The sequence below is a fragment of the Primulina eburnea genome, chromosome 7 (genome assembly GCF_022965805.1).
Source record: "Primulina eburnea isolate SZY01 chromosome 7, ASM2296580v1, whole genome shotgun sequence".
In the NCBI taxonomy this organism is placed as follows: domain Eukaryota; kingdom Viridiplantae; phylum Streptophyta; class Magnoliopsida; order Lamiales; family Gesneriaceae; genus Primulina; species Primulina eburnea.
In genome coordinates this window covers 21,730,063-21,752,141 of record NC_133107.1, presented here as the reverse complement: position 1 = coordinate 21,752,141, position 22,079 = coordinate 21,730,063, and the positions used below count along the sequence as shown (strand labels likewise).

General features: G+C 38.9%; 1 pseudogene; it reads left to right on the top strand.

The window, feature by feature from the left end:
• Positions 1-11,121, top strand: part of LOC140835779 (uncharacterized) — a 37,709-nt pseudogene extending 26,588 nt beyond the window's left edge.
• Positions 11,122-22,079: the final 10,958 nt, after the last annotated feature.

Genomic DNA, 22,079 nt, shown 5'->3' with positions numbered 1-22,079 from the left:
TCAAGCAAGGTTTTAACACAAGTTAGGGCCCTATAACACGCGCACAAACACTGCAACAAGAACTGAACCAGGCTGGAACCATCTGTGGTTGTGCACAATGGAAGGGCTCGGGTTGAGTTCTTTTGGAGGCATGGCTGGGGCCAGGGGAGTCTACAGCCACGTGAGGGGTCAGTGAAGGATTCCTAGCCATGCTAGGACTCGACCACCAGGGCTGGGAAGGACTTCCTAGAGGGGGGGTGGCAGCGCATGTGTGCTCTTGACAGCAGCCGCGCAAGGGAAGGTAAGCTCGGCCAGTGGGCTTTGGGCTGGGCTAGAGGGAGTCCTTAGGGTCCTAGGTGAGTGTACATGGGTCTGGTTCAAGGGCTGGGTATATGGCTAGGGTCCTAGGCACTCAAACGTAGAGTCCATGCACTATAGGAGTCTCGGCCTGGCTTGTAGCTGGAGCTGGGGTGTAGTGCCCAAATTTAATACACGTATAACCCATGCATTCATTTAATTATTAAATCATTTAAATTAATTTTAAATGATTTTTGGCGATGCATGATTTATTTAAATGCATTGTTTTAAATTATTTATGTTTATGTGATGCACGTTAAAATGTCTTTCGAGTCTCATGTTTCAGGCGATCATTCGAGGCGGGATTGAGGAAAAGACCCGGTGACGATTTTTGGCAATTTTAGATATGGTATTTTATTTTAAGTTGAGTTTGGGGGCATTTTAAATAATTTAGTGAGTGTTGGCATTTTTGAATCCTAAATTTAATTATTTTGTGAGTTTTTGATTTTAGAACTTTTAAAGTCTAATATGGTGTGTTATATTTTAATTATAGAGTTTTATTTAAAAAGTTGAGTGTGAGTTGGTGTTTTAATTAGTAGACAATTATTTTAGTAAACCAAAAGTTAGTCTTTTAATTAATTAAAACACACGCCTCACACACACAAACACACTTTTACACACAGTAATACACGCCTAAACACACACACAACAATTCATTCAAGTTTTATTATTTTTTTGAGAGAAAGATTAGGGTTCTTATTCCCCTAGAGTAGCCGCCCCCTTCCCTTCAAATTCCAGCAAGATTTCGGTCAGTTTTATTCAAGAGTAACGGTGCCACGTTCGTCCCGGATCAACCTCGCTCCTATCTCCGCTTCGGTGTCGTCTTTCGGTAACGTTATCATCAAAAAGGCACGTATACTCTGTTCTTGCTGTGTCGATCAAGTCATATTATGCGTTGTGTCGATTTTTATGCGTAAAAGTTATGTATGATGATAGTAGTTTGAGCGGATCATGAATCGGATCAATTTCGAAGGAAAATTTTTAGATCTAAAACTCGTTTTTTACTGTTCATGTCAAAACTGCGATTTTTCTGTTCATATTTTGGGAAAAATTTCAACGGCAAAAACGTGTAACTTTTCGATACCTTCGATTTGATATATGATTCGAAATTTTTGGACAAATATTGAGTGAGTTATGGCATTTTTCGTGGGACTGCTCAAACTGCGTTTCAGAAAAGTTATGATTTTGATAATTCTTGAAGTTTCAGTGTTGCAGGCTTCGTTGGAAACTGACGGGCGATCGTTGCTGCGTATAAGCATGCTAGTTTTGAGGTTTGGTGTATTTTTAAGATTTTGATGCAAGTTGTTAGGCGTTTGAATGAGTTTAAAGTTGTAGGAAAGGGATTGAGGTTAATTGCATAATTGGTGTTGCATTGTGTAGTATAGTGGACGTCGTATTGTGAGGTGTTTGTATAAGTTTTGATGCAATGTTATGGTGTTCTAAGAAGAGTCCTAAGATGGTAAATTTCGTTCCATTGATGTGCAATTGGGAGATTAGGCAGGTGCATAAGTTTTCTCGCAGGTTTCGAAGCAACGAGCGAACACGGACCCAAACACGGACCCAGGCACGGGGTCCGTGCCTTTGTTATTCCTTCAGTGTCAATTTTGTGAGACAGCACGGACCCTTACACGGATGAGGGCACGGGGTCCGTGCCTTTGGGTTTCACTTAGTGTCTTTTTCCAGTACCTACACGGACCCTCACCCGGACCCTGACACGGGGTCCGTGCCTTTGCTTCCTTTCAATGTCTTCTTCCAGAGTCTACACGGACCCCCATCCGGACCCGAGCACGGGGTCCGTGCCCCTTCCGTTTCCCGACACACTCTAGGCAGTACGTACACGGACCCTCTCCCGGACCCAAGCACGGGGTCCGTGTACCCTTGTTTTTGGGAAATATTTGTAAGTTCATTTTAAGTTAGATGTTATGGGTTAGTGCAAAGATTATTAAGGGCGTGTCGTGGGAAATTGTAGAAGGTCATAAGGTCTGATTGAGCTTGAGAGTAAGCATGAGTTTTCTACGTCTAAGTAATGCAAGTTAAGTATGAAATTCATGTTAATATGTTGCAGCAACGGCCCCAGTCAAAGTCCAACGAATCCCTCAACGCCAAGTAAGTATGTTGACGTGCAATAAAATATTTAAGTTTTCGAGGTATGCTAAATGTCTTGTGACCAATTATGTTAGGATTGGAAAGCGTTAAATTATGAACGGGGACCAATCCGCCCGTTAAATTATGAACGGGTTAGATCGTGGTTGTGAAGCGTTAAATTATGAACGTGGATCAACTGGCCTGTTAAATTATGAACAGGGATCTTATGTATGCGGCAGTGGATACGTCCCTGTCAGCCCAGTACTGTGGTATAGTCTGATCAGGCTCATTTATGTTACGGGTCACTCGCTTTGAAACATCCTCTACGCAAATGATGAAGTTATGTATGTTAAAGTATGTTCAAGTATGCAGCATGTTTATGAAAAGTTTAAGTTATGGCACGTCGAAGTATGTATGTACGTATGTTCAAGTTTATTATGCAAGTTCAAGTTCCAAGTATGTATGTCCTATTTTAAAGTTGCATGCGACCTTAATATGTAGTACTCGTTATTCCAGTTTATACGTGTTGAGTCTTTAGACTCACTAGACTTGATCGATGCAGGTGACTATGTTGAGGAGACAGGAGGTGATGACCAAGGGGCAGGCTTGGGCTGAGTGGCAGGCTAAACCCGAGGACCGCAAGTTTATGTTTATGCAAATTTTTAAAATACTCTGATGTTTTGATTTGAACGTGAGACGTTTTGAGACAGTTTATTTTAGCAAAATTTTATTGGTGACGGATGATGGTGAGATTTATTTTTATGAATGTTGAGTGACGACCGTATGAATGTTTTTATTTAAGAAATTTTTAATTCTTCCGCAAATTTTAAGTAGTGTAGAATACGGTTCGTTACATGGGGCTTCGGGTTCAAGCTAGAGCCAGGTTCATGGGGTCATGTAGGTCCAGTAGGGTCCATAGAAGGGTTAGGAAGGGGCTGGCTTGGGGTGGCTGGAGCTTGGCTCGAGGGAGTCACAAGTTGGCTCAAGGGTGATCAAGCATGTTCGAACCTAGGGTTTCATTGAGAAAATAAATTGAAACATGGCTCACGGGGGTGGAGTCGTGGTTCAAGAGGGCTTAAATAATATAAAAAGTCTATGTTTTAAATTTCGGAATTTTATATTAAAGTTTGGGTTTTTTCGGGACTAAAACGCCTTCAAAACGATTAATTAAATATTAATTAAAAAGTTTAGTATTTAAGCTAAATAAAATTATGATAATTTTAATTTAGGCTTAAATAAATATTTGGGACATGTTAGGGTCAAAGAAATTAAGAAAATGTCAAAAACGTGGAATTTTATGTTCAGGGGTAAAACGATAATTTTACACCTAAAAATTAGTAAACGTCATGGTAGTGTTTTGAATGCTTTTTTATATGCTAATATGATTATTTCAAATGTTTATGAATTTTTACATGTTAAGTTATGATTTTAAATGTTTATGGATTTTTATGGTTTAATTATGTACAATTAAAAGATATGTTGCATGCTTGGTTTTAAAAGGAAAAATGATATTTATCCATGATTTTTATAAAGTGATGAAAAGGTGAATTATTGGAGGAGGTGAAGTAATTGTGACTATTGAGAATATGAGGATATGAATGGGGATATCGTAAGAGAAAAGGCCCCAAAGGGAGCCCATTTATGGGAGAAGGCCCCAGAGGGTGCCCGTCGATCGTATTTCCATTCGATGAGGATAGGCCAACGCTCAGTTGATGGGTGAGAGTGTCGCTGATGTCACTGTCGCCCAGTACTGTGGTTATATGTAGATGGATCCATCGACTTTATGAAGATAAGGAAAGTCACAATTAACGATCTGAATTCAAATAAAGAGGAAAAATGTATATGTTCATGATTAAAGGATTTATGTTATGTAATGATAAAAAAGAAAACGTTAAGGTTTATGTTATGCATGTCACGAAAATATTATTTTTACGTACAAGTATTTTCACTGTCGCATGTGATTTTATACGTATTATTTGTTATCAAGGTGATGGTGTGTTGAGTCTTTAGACTCACTAGATGTGATGGATACAGGTGATTATGATGTTAATATTACTGGAGGTCTTGATGGTTGATTTTGCTGGACTGTTGGTGCACATGACTCGAGGACCAGCGCTTCTACTTTTCCGTACTTATGATTTAAGTTTATGATTTACGTTAAAGATTTTTAAGACTATTTACTTATGCTTTTTGAATGGTTTTGAGAGGATGATACTTTTAGCAATACTTGAAAAGATTATTTTTAGGTTGGTAAATATTTGACGACTTTACGATTTGAACTATTTCCTTTGATTTTCAAATACTAGTTGGTTGGTTTATTTTAAAAATGGTGCAAAAATATTATATAGATATATATATGTATGTGGAGTTCGGCCGATTCATTAGTAGGTTTTTTCAAAAAAAAATCAGTACTTTTTAAGCAAAACGAATGGCAGACGTTTCACAACTAATGAACTGAATTCATTAAAGAAAATGATGTATAAGTATATGATGATAATGATGAGCTGTTTTGACATGTTGTGATTTCTTATGACACATTTACATTTACGTTTTTAAAGTTCATAAAAGATATGTTGAGTACAATATATTTTCACCTATGTGTGCTATGTATATGTACTTGTTATTTCCGGTACATGTGTGTTGAGTCTTTAGACTCACTAGGCATGTGTGATGCAGGTGAGCATGTTTTCGAGAGGACTGGAGGTGCCGAACTCTGAGTAGGCAGTACTGGATGTGTGTGCACGACCTGAGGACCACGTTTCTTCCGCACATTATGATTTTTGAGATTTGAGGAGACATGAGCATTTTATTACATTGGTTTTGTTACGATGATGCATTACTAGGATTTTTACTCGTTTTGTTTGTGCATTTTCTGTTGGTCGAGTTTGGCCATTTCAAACCGCACTATTTTAAATTTTTAATTATTCACGCTTATTTTCAAATGGTATCTTTTTCAGTAGGGTTGCATGCATGCAAAATATTTAAATGATTTTTTACAAAAATGTGAGCTTTTAAAAAAAATTAATTTCCGCATTTTAAATTAGTAGATGTTACAGTTGGTATCAGAGCAAAGGTCCTGTATAGAGTTGTGCCACCGCTAGTCTCTACAGCTAAGTCTTCAAGTCTCAAGTCTGTAAGCTTTTATATTTTAAATGATTTACTGCAATCACCTGCATGCCTTCATGATATACGATTTACGAAGATTTTCAGTGCATGTTTAGCTACATCTAGATCTATTCGGTAAGTTCTAATTTCGAGGAAGAAATTTTATTTAAGGGGGGAGGAATTGTAAGATCCAAAATTAAGACAACGTAATCCAACTGCATGCAAATCTAGGAATTATGAAAAATGAGTAATTAACTGATTTTTAATTGCTATTTGATTATGTGACATACATGTTTACATGTAAATTATGATTTCATTATCATCATGCATAAAATTGTATTTTTAAGGAATATTCAAGTGACGATCGAAGAACGGGGACCGATAGCTGAAAATGTAAAACGTTTTTAATAAATAATTATTTTTAATTATTTAAAGTGTGATCGATGCTTTTTAGTATTTTTGAAAATAAAAGGTTTTGAGGTGATTTTTTACGCCGGGACGTAAATTTTATCGAGGTTGGTTTTTCAACTAAAATACGAGCTTTTTGTCAACACGGGTAATAAATTCACATATTTAATTAGAGAAAAACTTTGTTAATATTTTATTTATGTCCTAATTAAACTAATGGGCCTAATTTAATGGCTTAATAAGCCTAAGGCCTAATTAGTAACTAATTAGTATATAATATCTAATAAACCCTACACTCAACACCATAAAATAATCGGCCACCTCTATTTGAAAATCTGAAACCCTCCCGACCCCTCTCATACACACACACACGACACATATACAACCAATTTGGAAAGGGTTTTCGAAAGGTGCAAGCAAGTTCAAGCCAAAGGGTCCGCTCCATTCATCGTCGTCGACGTTTATTCGAGCATATATAACACAAAGGCACTCCCTAATCTTCATTTTCTCATCCATCATATCATAATATTTTTTATATTATGTTTGCAAGAAAAGATCGAAGTTCATAGTAATAAATTCAGAAAAATTTCAGTATGTGGCTTGTTTTCATGATGAAACTCGATTTTTTTTTAATCCAATAACATGTTAATTGTTTAGTTAAGGGGATGCCATGATTAGGGCAAGATCAAGTAAGGTTTTTAACATGTTTTAATTATTGGATTAATTATATTTCGGTGGGATCGGAAGGACCGAACGGAGTTCGGATCGTCCGAAGCGGGTTCGGATCGTCCGAAGAGGGATCGAATCGTCCGAAGACAGGTGGCTGGACACGTGGAAGACATGCAGAGTTCGGATCGTCCGATCAGGGTTCGGATCGTCCGAAGACAGGTGTCTGGACACGTGGAAGACATGCAGGGTTCGGATCGTCCGATAAGGGTTCGGAAGGTCCGAAGTGTACAGTGGATCGGATCGTCCGAAGTGGATCGGATCGTCCGATCGTTGTCTATAAATAGAGGCGCGAGGCTTCATTTGTTACTCGCCAATTCCGAGTGTTCCAGATCGTTTTAGTCATTTCTGATGGGTTTCTAGTCTTTTCCCGAGGTTTAGGCACTAGCGGGGAGCTACTAGTCTTGTAGCGGAGCTGTGCTCTAGTTGGGAGCTAGCGGCATCAGTGGGCTGACTACGGACGCAGACTTGATTCTAGGACTGATTTCTAGGATCTACTGGTTTGAGGTACGAAAGTACTATCCGAGATAGCAGGATTGAGTATGCTTTACTATGTGTTGCATGTTTATATGTTGCATTATTATCTGTCATATGATGCATGGTTTATTATGCGGCATTTGCATAATCATGTTGAGCCTGATTATCTTTGAGATAGCCTGTTGAGAGGGTGCTCAGCCCTCGTTTGTTGTGGATGGTTGGACCCCGTTGGCCGACGGTGGTCAGGTCACCGGTATATCCACAGGTTTATTTTTGGTATGGGAGCCACCTCCTGGTGCGACGGCGCAGAGTGCTACATACCTTGACGTCATTTACCTGATCAGTATTTCGATATACCCAGATCCTGGTATCCAGTACATTTTGCATACATGCATGTCATAGTCTTGTATACTCATGCTTTCGGTGCTGAGCGTTTTATGCTCACGTCCTCGGTTTATCTCTGTTTTGGACACCCTATTCGATGGGGCAGGTCTCAGGTTGGACGTTGAGTCCCACATACTACCAACATCGAATCATGATCAAGGAAAAAAGAAGGGAAACAAGAATCAAGCTGAAACCGAGAAACTTGATGTCAAGAAGTGTTGGGGTTCGAGTTTTCATGAGGGAAGGGGCACAAGGGCTCGGTCTTGGCCTGGTCTAAGCACTCGGCCCAAGGTCCGGTCATGAGTCAGGGGGAGAGTCTAGCCAAGCTAGGACTCAGGTTAGGGGCTGGGGAAGAGTCCTAGCCATGCTAGGACTCTACCCGAGAAGCATGGCAGCAGGGCGTGCAAGGGTGCGCGGCTTGCAGGGAAGGGAAGGCAGGTTCTAGGGCTCTTGGGTTAGGCTAGGGTGACTCATAAGGGTCCTAGGAAGGTGAACTGGGGATTGTTTTGGGTGCTAGGTGGACGGCTAGGTCCCTAAGTGCACAAAGCTTGAGTCCACACAAAGTGTGACTCTCGGCCAGCATATGGTCAGTAGAGGGGGTCTTTGTTTTTGGCTTTAGGTGGGTTTTCTTGGTGGTATAAGTGACCAGTAGGTTAATTTAGGAAGTTGGTCAAGTTTTGGATCGACATGGTTCGGGAGTAACTCGTGAAAATCGGAAGTTGGCTCGGGGTCGAAGTTTAGGTGTAAATTAGGGTTTTTAAATAAAGAAAAAAATTGGAAAACATCTCACGGGGGTCGAGTCGTGGTCCATAAGGGCTAAAATAATATAAGAAGACTAAATTTAGAATTTATAAATTTTATATTAAAGTTTGGGATTTTTCGGGATTAAAACACCGTCAAAACAGTTAAATAAAGATAAATGAAAAAGTCTAATATTTAAGCTAAATAAAATTATGGAAAATTTCATGTAAGCTTAAATAATTATTTGGGACATGTTAGAGTCATGAAATCAAGAAAAAAGGTCAAAATCAAAAAATGTCGAGTCCAGGGGTAAAACGGTCTTTTTACACCTAAAAATTAGTAAACGTCATGGCAGTGCCCTAAATGCTATTTTTATGATATTATGATTATTTTTAAATGTTTATGAAATGTTCATGATTAAATTATGATTTTTAAATGTCTAAGGGATTTTTATGATTTAAGGAATACAATTAAAAGACATGTTGCATGCTTGGTTTCAAAAACAAAATGTTATGTTATGCATGATTTTTATAAAGTGATGAGAATGTAAATGTTGAAGGAATTGAATGTGAATATCGTATGTGGTAACGTCGTGAGGTATCAAAAACAAAATGTTATGTTTCCATCATTACGAATATGTGGTAACGGTTTTGTGGTAACGGTAAGAATGTGAATATCGTGATGGGAAAAGGCCCCAGAGGGAGCCCATTTATGGGAAAAGGCCCCAGAGGGAGCCCCGGTGATCGTATTTCTATTCGAAAAAATGATAGGCCAGGGCCCAGTTGACCGGTGAGAGTGTTGCTGGTGTCCCCCGCCACCTAGTACTGTGGTTACATGTAGATGGATCTATCGATTTATGATCATGATCAGGAAAGTCACAATTAACGATCTGAATTCAACAAAGGAAAAAGAAAAGGAAAAGGAAAAATGTTTATGATCATGAAAAGGTTTTATGTCATGTTGAGGAAAAATGAAAAAGATTAAGGTTTATTTATTCATGTCATGAAAATTTTTATGTTTATGCAACTTCACGAAACGATTTTTAAGTACAAGTATTTTTCACTGTTATATGTTGTCTGTATTACGTATTATTTGTTATAAAGATTATGGTGTGTTGAGTCTTTACACTCACTAGGTGTGATGGATGCAGGTGAGGTTGAGGGAGGCCTTGACGGATGATCCTACTGGACTGTCGGTGCACAAAACACGAGGACCAGCGCTACTATTTTCCGCATTATGTTTTATGATTACTAAGTTAAAAAAAAGATTTTTAAGACTATTTATTTATGATTTTGAGAGATTTTTGAGAGGTTTAGTATGGGCTTTACTTTTCAAATTATTGCTTTTTAGGTTTGGTAAACAGTAGACGATTTCAGTTTTATGACTACTTCACTTGATTTTTAAAATGCTAGTTGGTTGATGATTTATTTTAAGGGGCATTTTATTTTAGTGAAAGACGAAAATTTTAGAGAAAAAAATTATTTCTAGTACTTTTAAATTAATATAAAGGGCAGACGTTTCAGATTGACCAAAAGAACAATTCACCAACAAAGGATACTGAAGAAAAAGGCACAACTGAAGAGATCGAATGAGAATCTGAGAAATAACCAAAGGTAAATTCTAAGTCTTTCTCATCTACTATTTCTAATGTTGTTGTTCCTCCATTTTCTTCCAGGTTGAAAAAATCTAAAAAAGTGGACTACGAAAAAAAAGTGTTGGAAACCTTTAGAAGGGTGGAGATCAACATTCCTCTTATAGATGCCATCAAACAAATTCCAAGGTATGCTAAATTTTTAAAGGATTTGTTCACTAACAAAAGGAGGTTGAAAGTGATGAAAAATTAAGCGTGGGGGAAAGTGTGTCCGCGGTTATTAAGAAGTCACTGCCAAAAAAATGCAAGGATCCAGGTATGTTTACAATGCCTTGTGTTATTGGAAATCTGTAAATTGAGCGTGCCATGCTAGATTTAGGTGCATCCATTAATGTCATGCCCTATTCAATATATTGTGCTCTGGATTTGGGTCCTTTAAAAGAAACTAGAGTGGTGATTCAATTAGCCGACCGATCTAATGCTTACCCTGAAGGAGTTGTGGAGGATATTCTGGTGCAGGTTAAAGAAATATATTTCCTGCAGATTTCTACATATTGCGAATGGAAGAAGACTCTGCTGCGATTTCAGCTCCGATTCAATCGGGAGACCTTTCATGAAAACAGCTAGAACCAAGATTGATGTGGAAGAGGGTACTCTTTCCGTCAAATTCGACGGGGAGATTGTGAAATTTAGTAATTTTGATGCTATGAAATACCCAAATGAAAATCACTCTATATGTTCAATTGATATTGTTTATTTAATTGTGCAGGAATGTTTTGAGGAGACATATGAGATTGACGGTTTTCACATGCAGGCACAGTTGGAGATGGAAGGAGAGATAGCTCAAGCTTGGGAAATTTTGGAAACTGATGAGGAATCAAAAACTATGGCTTCCAAATTTTGAAACTGAAATATTAATTCCTCACAAGAAATTGCTACCCTCTATTTTGCAGGCACCCAAATTGGAATTGAAAGATTTTCTAGATCATTTGAAGTATATCTATTTGGGAGACAATGAAACTTTGCCTGTGATCATCTCGAAAAGGTTAACTAAAGAGCAAGAAGAGAGATTAACCACAATTCTCAGAGAACATACCACAATTGGCTGGACATTGGCGGACATCAAAGGCATAAACCCTTCCATTTGCATGCATAGAATTCGTTTAGAGGATGATTGCAAATCGGTAAGAGAATTCCAAAGAAAACTGAATCCGGTAATGAAAGAAGTGGTAAAGAAAGAGATTCTCAAGCTTTTAGATGAAGCATAATCTATCCTATTTCGGATAGTAAATGGGTGAGTCCAATCTATGTCGTACCAAATAAAACAGGTATCATTGTGGTAAGAAATAAAAATGATGAGTTGTTATCGACAAGAGTGCAAAATGGTTGGCGCATGGTTATTGACTTTCGAAAGCTTAATTTAACTACTAGAAAAGATCATTTTTCCTTTGCCCTTTATTGAACATTAGAAAGACTAGCTGGAAAAACTTATTTTTGTTTTCTTGATGGATTTTCAGGTTATTACCAGATAGTCATTGCTCAGGAGGATCAGGGAAAATACAGCCTTTACATGTCCCTTTGGAACATGTGCCTATAGACGTATGCCTTTTGGACTTTGTAATGCTCCAGGTACGTTTCAAAGGTGCATGCTTAGTATTTTTCAGAGTATATTGAGAACTGTATTGAGGTATTTATGGATGATTTCACTGTCTATGGAGATTCATTTGACAATTGTTTGAGTCACTTGTCCAAGATTTTGAAAATGTTCATTGAAACCAATCTGGTTTTGAATTATGAAAAGTGTCATTTTATGGTGACCGAAGGCATTGTGTTAGGACATGTGGTTTCCTCTAGGGGTATTGAGGTTGATAAAGCAAAGATTGATTTAATCACAAATTTACCCTACCCCACTAACGTTAAGGGAATTCGAGGTTTTCATGGACATGCAGGTTTTTACCGCAGCTTTATTAAGGATTTCTCAAAGATTGCTCTACCGATGTCCAAGTTGCTCCAAAAAGATGTACTTTTCCAGTTTGGAGACGATTGCAAGGAGGGTTTTAACAAGCTAAAAAACATATTGACAATAGCGCCTATTATCCAACCACCTGACTGGAATTTGTCCTTTGAAATCATGTGTGATGTGATCAATTGTGCTGTGGGGACTATTCTAGGCCAGAAAGTTGATAAGAAGAGTCACGTCATAGACTATGCCTCAAGAACATTGGACTCCGTGCAGTGCAATTACACCACTACAGAAAAGGAGCTTTTAGCAATTGTTTTTACTTTAGAAAAATTTCAATCATATTTGCTAGGCTCTAAAGTAATTGTGTTTTCTGATCATGCAACATTGAAATATCTGTTGACAAAAAAAGAGTCAAAACCGAGGTTGATAAGGTGGATACTATGTGGGGACCCGGACGCTAATTCATTTCTTAATCATCTTTGGGAATAATTGGATCAATTGAATAAACTGGGTCTAATTTTTTTAAAAAAAATATAGTGCGGAATATAATAAAATCAGTCTGATATTCATGTCAAAATAAAAGTACAAGTCTTGTACCATTATATTACAATCAAACTAGGGTTCAACTACTAAACATCAAGTGCTGAAACATATTCTACTTCTGGGCCCGGATCTCCACTGCTAAGTTGTAATCTCTCATCCTCTACTCGACCCTGATCATGTCCCACCTGTTGTAATGCACATATACAAGCACAACAACAGCAGGATAACTCCGGTGAGAAATATATTCCAGTATAAACAACGTGTACATGCAATCATATAACAGATATAAAAACATGAAATAAATATCAATAACATGTATCATAGTCTGAAAAAACATGAATCGATATAAAAATGTAAATCAAACTAGTGACTCATCATCTCAGACTCGACTCATCTCTAATCTAGGGATCCCGGTTTGAATAAGAACGTAACAAATCTCCCACCTACTCTCCTACTCGGGGTGGCGGTACGTTCCTATACGTGGACTTTGGCCCTCTCTATATTGAATCTCAGCAATAGAAGTCAATCCACTCCTAAGCAACATCGATATGACCAAACATCCAGTGTCTTGACAACTCAACCGAAGACTTGGCATCTCCGCCAAAGACTAGGCACATCCGCCTTGGCACTTCTGCCAATGACTAGGCACATCTGCCGATGACTCTTTCTCGATATATATCTTCTTTTCTTTTCTTTTCTACAAATCTATAGAATAAGCATAAACATTCAAAGAATACAAAGGTATTAAACAATAACCAATAAGTATGTGATTTAGGGAAACTCAAGTCAAGTCTAACTTGAGTCTTATCTCCCGAATCAACAATGATTTATACCTTTCTCTTGTCGATCTGACGAAGTCGAAGTCTCGAATTCGAATTTGTCAATACTCACAATGACAATATCGAGGAGTACAATATCAATAGACCACTCAAATCAATACTGGATATAATCAGAACTCAATCTAATTCTGTTTCAACGGCATAACTGCACAATCTCAATATACCCAGCAATACAAATATCAGAGATACCAATCTCAACTCATAATCGATCGACAAACATAATCTGATATCAAATCTGTATAATCTCAAATAATTCAATTCTGATAAATCATAACAATTTCAATGGATATATGTTCTTCACTCCGGTTTCGATTATACGATGTCTACTATGTCAAGAACACCATATATCAATCATATATGATTCCTTTAATAGCATATTTCAAATCATATCAAAACGTAGTAAAACTTACGTCCTTGTAAAGCCGCTAACACGAGGATCACAGAAATATATTCAGATCGAAATTCTGACGGACGAATTTTGCGCAATCGCAAATATACGATTCAAAAGCATAAGCATTCTCCGAGAGCAAATCTCGATATTCCAGCTACGTGTTTTTGAAGAAAATGAAGTTACTTCATATTATATTGCATGGTAAGTACATGTGGCTCGATCTTCATGATGCACGTCTCGCGCATATGCACGACCTTCCTCGGCGCATATGCTCGAGACCTACTGTCTCAGCGTGTCTCTTCTCGGCAACTCGCGCATATGCACGCACCACCTCAGCTCATATGCGCGAGGTCCTCTGCCATACCCGCGCATATGCGCGAATCGGTACCGCGCATATGCGCGAGACCTTCGATCCTCGCACATACAATATCAAATGGAATCTCAATTCGTGCCTCGGTTGGCCCTTTCATAATCACATCAATTCATAACTTAATCATCTCGAATTAACAGGATAAAAATCTCGGGCATTACATTTCTCCCCCCTATGATACGATTTCATCCCCGAAATCACAAGCTGTAAGGCCCAAGAATTTGGTTATATAATTGGAAATGATTTGTTGATAATTGATGTGATTATAGATGAATTGGATAGGACCGAAAAGATGAGGGAATACATGAGATGTGTGCGAGGACAGTACCCCTCGCGCATATGTGTGACATTGATTCGCGCATATGCGCGAGGCAGGCAGAGGACCTCGCGCATATGCGCGAGAAGGGACGCGCATATGCGCGTGGAGGTGTGTCTCAAATATTAAGTCCAGAGAACCTCGCGCATATGCGCAGAAGAAGGGCGTGCATATTCGCGAGCTGTTAAAAAGAGAAATGCCGAGACCAGTAGGTCTCGCGCATATGCGTCGGTTGTGGTCGCGCATATGCGCGAGACGTACAGACCAAAGAATAAGACACTTGTCCTTGCCATGCATATATAATGTGTAATTCTTCATTTCAGACTTACAGCAACAAAGAAACCACCGAGAGAGAACTTGCATGAAAGGTTCAAAGTTCCTTCTATGCTAGAATTTAGCTTGTGCAAGATCCGACCAACCGAATTTCAATCTGATTCTATATTTGTGCTCCTCTTGTTACTAGCTTAATAAGAATGTAAGTTTCTTGAGTTTCCAGTATGATTCAGATATTATGTGTTGGAGAAATTATGATATGATTACTATTAGATGTTCTCGAGATTATAAGCAACGTATATTCGCAACCGGATCGAAGAACGGACATCGTATGATATTGTTATTATTTTCCAGCTTGTTTTGAGTTGAGTTATGTAGATTTGGAGATTATCGAACATAATTGTTATGGTTATGAGTTATTATTATTGATTATTGAGGTTTGAGTTGACCGGTATCGCGAGATTCCGTCAGTTATGCCGTCGAAATGTACCGAGAGGGAAGATTGATACGTACATGTATTGTTTTGAGCTGAATGTTGATCTTGTATCTATTGAATATGTTATTTCAGATTGATCTTGACAAGCTTAGACGTCCAGAATTCTACATCAACAAAGATTGAACAACGAAAGATATAATTCAATGTTGATTCGGGAAGACACAACTCAAACCAGATTCTATTTGAGTTTCCCAAAATCACATACTAGATTGTTTATAATTTGATATGGTTATGCCTTGTTTATAGAGTTATAGCAATGCACATGAGATAGGTGAGTCGTTGGCAGATGTGCCAAGATACCGGATGTTCGGTGATATCGACGTACGTAGGAGAAGATCGACTCCTATTATAGATATTCGATACAAAGAGGGCCGAAGTCCGGGAATAAGACGTACCGCCACCCCGATTGGGAGAGTAGGTGGGAGACTTGTTACGTCTTATTCACACCAGGATCCCTAGACTTAGATATGAGTCGAGTCAAAGAATAAGAGTCGAAGAGTTTTATCTGTATTCACTAATGTGTCATAAATACTGATTATGTGCTATGATTTTTTATGTAATTGCCTGACATACATGTATACATATTTTATACTGGGATTTGTTCTCACCGGAGAATCCGACTGTTGTTGTGTCTGTAAGTGTGCATGACAACATGTGGGACAGGATCAGGGTCAAGGAGAGCGTGACTGAGATTGGATAGCATGGTGATTTCGGGCATAGAATATGAACTAGTAGTTTTACATTTGCTATGTAGTTTCTTGTAAACGCTAGTTTGTATGATTGTAATGGAACAAGATATGTACCGATGTTTGTTGAAATAAAATAAAGATAGCGTTGATGTATGATTTATATACAATTTTTTTTGATATTAAAAGCAAAAATTTGACCCACATTTTCTTGCAAAGATCCAATTAATCCCAAAGACAATTGACTTAGAGCCCGGGTCCCCACAACAGGTGGTATCAGAGCGATAGATCCTTTAGGCTGAACTAGAAGTGAATGAGCGGGGTAGATCGAGTCATCTTCCTTGCTTTGATGATGCTAGCATGCTATTAATTGTGTGTTGATTTACATATGTTCTATATGAAAGCATGTTTATTGTGGTAATACATGTTTATTTGCTTATCTGATTGATTGCGACATGTATTAAGAATAAAATGAATCAGACCCGATTCTGGATCAGAGGTATATGATCAGAGGAAGACTGAGATAGATTGTATAAATTGGGTACTAATCTGTTTGATAATCAGATATGCCTCCTCGAAGAGCAGCAGTGCCAGTACGTCTGGTACCAGAACAGGGCAGTACTTTTAATGATCCGATGGATGTTACTGAAACACCGATGGAGACACTATTGAAACGGTTTCAATCCTTCAAACCGCCGACACTGAAAGGTACTAAGAGCGCTATGGATTGCGAAAGCTGGTTAGATGACATTGAGATGCTATTTGAATCTCTTGAATATACCGATGAACGTCGAGTGAAGTTAATTGGGCATGAACTGCATGAAGTCGCAAAGAACTGGTGGTTTACCACAAAAAGAGCGTTGAAGCATCGTGGCACAGAGATCACTTGGAAAGTCTTTAAAGTAGAGTGCTATCAACGCTTCTTTCCTCTGTCATACAGAAAAGATAAAGGTGCCGAGTTTGCCAATCTGAGACAGGGACAGCTGAACATTGAAGAATATGTGGCAAAGTTTTCGACATTTCTCCGATTTGCTCCTCATGTTGCAGAGAGTGACGAGGACCGTTGCATATCAGTTTATCAATGGCTTGAATCCGGATATCTTCACATTGGTGAATATCGGCAGACCCACAATTTTTCAGATGCCTTGAACAGAGCCAAGGGGGCGGAAACGGGCCTGATTAAGCAATGAGGACTTTCGTATGCTGCTCCGACTCCGAGACCGCCACAACCTTCAGTTCAACCCCCTCCCAGATTTGAGAGTAGTGGTAGTAGTAACGGGAGGAAAGATCAGTTAAAAGTGAAATGCAAACTAGTTCAAAAGATCAAGGAGCAGTTCGTCGAGCTCCAGTGGGTCACGACAGAAGGGTTCTGGCCAGAGTACAGAGTATACAGGAGTATATTGCAGTTCTTGTGGAGGCAGACATGCCACCGAGCAGTGTCAGGGTGTGATGGGTCGATGCAACATCTGCAGACAGCAGGGACATTTCGCCAAAGTTTGTCCACAGAGAGGTTCACCGAGATTCCAAGGTGCAGGATCATCTGCATCAGTACCTCAGCCTGAGAGGCAAGCATCATCTGTCCATTCCTTTCAGCCAACACCTCCACAGACCCATCCCCGAGCCAGAGGTAGCCAGACAGTGAGCCAGCCTTCTAGACAGCAAGCTCAGGTGTTTGCACTGACAGAGGAGCAGGCCCAAGATGCACCAGACGATGTTGTCGCAGGTAACTGTTTTCTTTGCGGTTATCCTGCCTATGTATTGATTGATACGGGTGCATCTCATACATTCATATCAGAGCGTTTTGCATTATTACATTCACTGCCTGTCAGAATCATTAACTACGGTAGTGTCTGTTTCTTCCCCGTTGGGAAGTGGTCTTATATCCGTGATTTCGGTTAGACATTGTATACTACAGTTTGAGGGTCATGAGATTGATTTAGATTGTATTGTGCTTGGGTTATCTTATTTTGATTGTATTGTCGATATCGATATGTTAAACAAGTACCGAGCCACTGTAGATTGTTTCCAGAAGATTGTCAGGTTCAGACCAGAGATGGCTGACGAGTGGAAATTCTACGGTAAGGGTTCCAGATCTCGGATTCCCTTAGTATCTGTTTTGACTATGAAACGATTGTTACAGAAAGGAGCAGAGGAGTTCCTTGTCTATTCAGTAGATCTACGGAAATCGAGCCCAGCAATGGCAGATCTGACAGTAGTATGCGAGTTTGCTGATGTATTCCCAGACAAGAATCCAGGATTACCTCCAGCCCGATAGGTAGATTTTAGCATTGATCTTATACCAGGTACCGTTCCTATATCTCGAGTTCCCTATAGAATGGCACCTATTTAATTAAAAGAATTGAAAGAACAACTCGAAGATTTACTGGCCAAAGGTTATATCAGACCGATTGTATCTCCTTGGGGTGCACCACTGCTATTTATTCGCAAGAAAGATGGTTCGATGAGATTGTGCATTGATTACCGGCAACTAAACAAAGTAACGGTGAAGAACAAATATCCTTTGCCTCGTATCGATAATTTATTTGATCAGTTGCAGGGATATTCTGTCTATTCTAAGATTGATCTGCGATCTGGATATCACCAACTCCGAGTCAGAGATGCAAACATACCGAAGACAGCATTACGAACCAGGTATGGATAATATGAGTTTGTTGTCATGCTTTTGGGTTAACAAATGCTCCAGCTGTGTTCATGGGACTGATGAACCGTGTTTTTCAGAAATATCTAGATCAGTTTGTTATTGTTTTTATTGATGATATTTTGGTATATTCCAAGAACATGATTGAGCAAGGCTGAACATTTGAGAAATGTGCTGAGAATTTTGAGAACTGAAAAATTATATGCTAAATTGTCGAAATGCGAGTTTTGGTTGAGACAGGTTGTGTTTTTGGGGCATATCATATCTGGAGACGGTATATCTGTTGACCTGAGCAAAGTCCAGGCAGTGATTAGTTGGCCTAGACCGAACTTCGTGCCAGAGATACGCAGTTTCATGGGTCTGGCAGGCTATTACCGGCGATTTATCAAAGATTTCTCCAGTATCACAAATCTGATCACTCAGTTGACTCAAAAGAATACTCCGTTTATTTGGTCAGAAACTTGTGAGTCCAGTTTTCTGGAATTGAAGAAAAGATTAATCAGTGCTCCAGTGCTGATTATTCCTTCAGGTACTGGTGATTTCGTTGTATATTGTGATGCATCTCACAGAGGGCTAGGATGTGTTCTGATGCAACGAGGACATGTCATTGCTAATGCCTCGAGACAGTTGAAGCCACACGAGACTCGTTACCCAATTCATGATCTTGAATTGGCGGCTATTGTATTTGCACTGAAGATATGGCGACACTATCTCTATGGCGAAAAGTTTGAAATCTATTCTGATCACAAGAGCTTAAAATATATGTTTTCACAGTCAGAGTTGAATATGAGACAGCGTAGATGACTAGATTTACTGAAAGATTTTGACTGTGAAATTAAGTACTATCCAGGGAAGTCTAATGTAGCAGCGGATGCCTTGAGTCGAAATCCTTGTCGACGATAGGTGTTTCGAATTTGATTGAAAATTGTTGTTTGTCTAGATTAGTATTCGATACAGATAGTAGACCATTGCGACTTGCTACGATTCAAGTGGAACCAGATTTGATTATTCGCATTAAAGAAGCACAGAAAAATTTGATTATAATTTGATATTTATGCCTTGTTTATATAGTTATAGCAATGCACATGAGATAGGTGAGTCGTTGGCAGATATGCCAAGATACCGGATGTTCGGTGATATCGACGTACGTAGGAGAAGATCGACTCCTATTGTAGATATTCGATACAAAGAGGGCCGAAGTCCGGGAATAAGACGTACCACCACCCCAATTGGGAGAGTAGGTGGGAGACTTGTTACGTCTTATTCACACCGGGATCCCTAGAATTAGATATGAGTCGAGTCAAAGAATAAGAGTCGAAGAGTTTTATCTGTATTCACTAATGTGTCATAAATACTGATTATGTGTTATGATTTTGTATGTAATTGCATGACATGTATGTATACATGTTTTATATTGGGATTTGTTCTCACTGGAGTATCCGGCTGTTGTTGTGTCTGTATGTGTGCATGAAAACAGGTGGGACAGGATCAGGGTCAAGGAGAGCATGACTGAGATTGGATAGCGTGGTGATTTCGGGCATAGAAGATGAACTAGTAGTTTTACATTTGCTATGTATTTTGTTGTAAACGCTAGTTTGTATGATTGTAATGGAACAAGATATGTACCGATGTTTGTTGAAATAAAATAAAGATAGCGTTGATGTATGATTTATATACAATTGTTTTTTATATTATAAAGCAAAATTTTGACCCACTTTTTCTAGCAAAGATCCAATTAATCCCAAAGACAATTAAGTTAGAGCCCGGGTCCCCACACAGGCAATCAAATCATATCAGAAAGAAATGTATAATATGTGAAGCATCGGTAATATACTGATTCAGTTTCCCAGGTAGCTTCTTCAATGCCATGACGATTCCATTGAACTTTTACAAGCGAAATAGTCTTCATTCTGAGCTGCTTTTCTTTACAATCGAGAATCTGGATCGGCTTCTCGAAGTAACTCAGTGTCTCCTCAATTTCGGCCTCGTCTGGATATATAATATGTGAAGCATCGGGAATATACTTCCTCAACAATGATACATGAATGACATCATGTATTCCAGATAGAGAAGGTGATAGGACGAGTCAATAGGCACGATCTCCTATCTTCTTGAGATTCTCGTACAGCCCAATGTATCGTGGATACAACTTCTCTTTCTTGCCAAATATGACAACGCCTCTGAATGGAGAAATATTCAGAAATACTCTGTCTCCTGCCTCAAATACTAAATGTCTACATCGAACATTGGCATATTTGGCCTGTCTGTCTTGAGCTGTCTTTATTATCTTCTGAATCAACTTCACTTTCTCTGTTATCCCTCGAATCATATCAGGTCCAATCTCAAGTACCTCAGATATATCATCCCAATAAAGAGGGGATATGCACTTCTTGCCGTACAACGATTCAAACGGTGCCATCTTTATACTCGTCTGATAGCTGTTGTTGTACTGAAAATTCACAAAGTGGCAATGAATCTTAACAACTAGTGCCAAAATCTAGCACTACAGCTCTAAGCATATCCTCCAGTGTCTGGATAATCCGCTCTGACTGTCCGTCGGTCTGTGGATGATATGCGGTACTCAGATGTAACTTCGTACCTAGAGCCTGCTGTAAACTGTGCCAAAAGTGAGAAGTAAACCGAGGATCACGGTCTGACACAATCGACTTTTGCACTCTGTGCAATCTAACCAATTTTCTGACATATATCTCTGCCATCTGGTCATGTCTGTATGTCAGCTTGCACGGAATAAAGCATACGGATTTGGTCAATCTGTCAATAACTACCCAAATCGCATTGCAATCTCGGGAGGAACGCGGTAACTTTGTCACGAATTCCATGGAAATGTGATCCCATTTCCATTCAGGAATGGACAAACTCTGTAATAGACCTCCTGGTTTCTTTCTTTCCGCTTTTACCTGTTGGCAATTCAGATACTTGGATACAAATTCAGCATTATCAGCTCTCATCTGTTTCCACCAAAACTGTCTTTTCAAATCATTTTACATTTTTCTGCCACCAGGACGAATACTGAATCGACTGCTATGCGCTTCTGACAATATCTGTCGTTTCAAATCTGAAACATCTGGCACAACAAGGCGGTTATTCACATACAAAACACTGTCACGAACCTGATACTCGGATCGATGCCTGCTCTGACTATGGTAAACGAGTTCTTAACATTCGGATCCACTTTCTGAGCCGCTTTAATTTTCGAATTCAGCCCTGGTTCGGCCTGAACAACATATAATCTCAATGGTTTACAATCTGTTTCAAACCCTGATTCAGAAAAACAACAATTTTTAATCAATTCGAAACAACAATCGTCGATAATGGCCTGCTAAACTCATAAAACTGCGAATTTATGACACTGATGTCGGTCTTGTCCAACTGATCAAGTCTTCAATGTTGTTCAGATCAACCGCTATACCATATTCGGATATAATGTGCCCCAAAAATACAATCTGTTTCAGCCAAAACTCACAATTGGACTGTTTTGCATGCAATTTCTTTGTTCTCAAAATACTTAACACGATTCTTAAATGTTCTGCATAATCAGTCATATTCTTCGAATATATCAGAATGTCATCAATAGAATAATAATAAAATCATCAAAGTAATTCTAAAACACGCGATTCATTAAACCTTTAAACATAACTGAAGCACCCCAAGGAGAAACACTTGATCTGG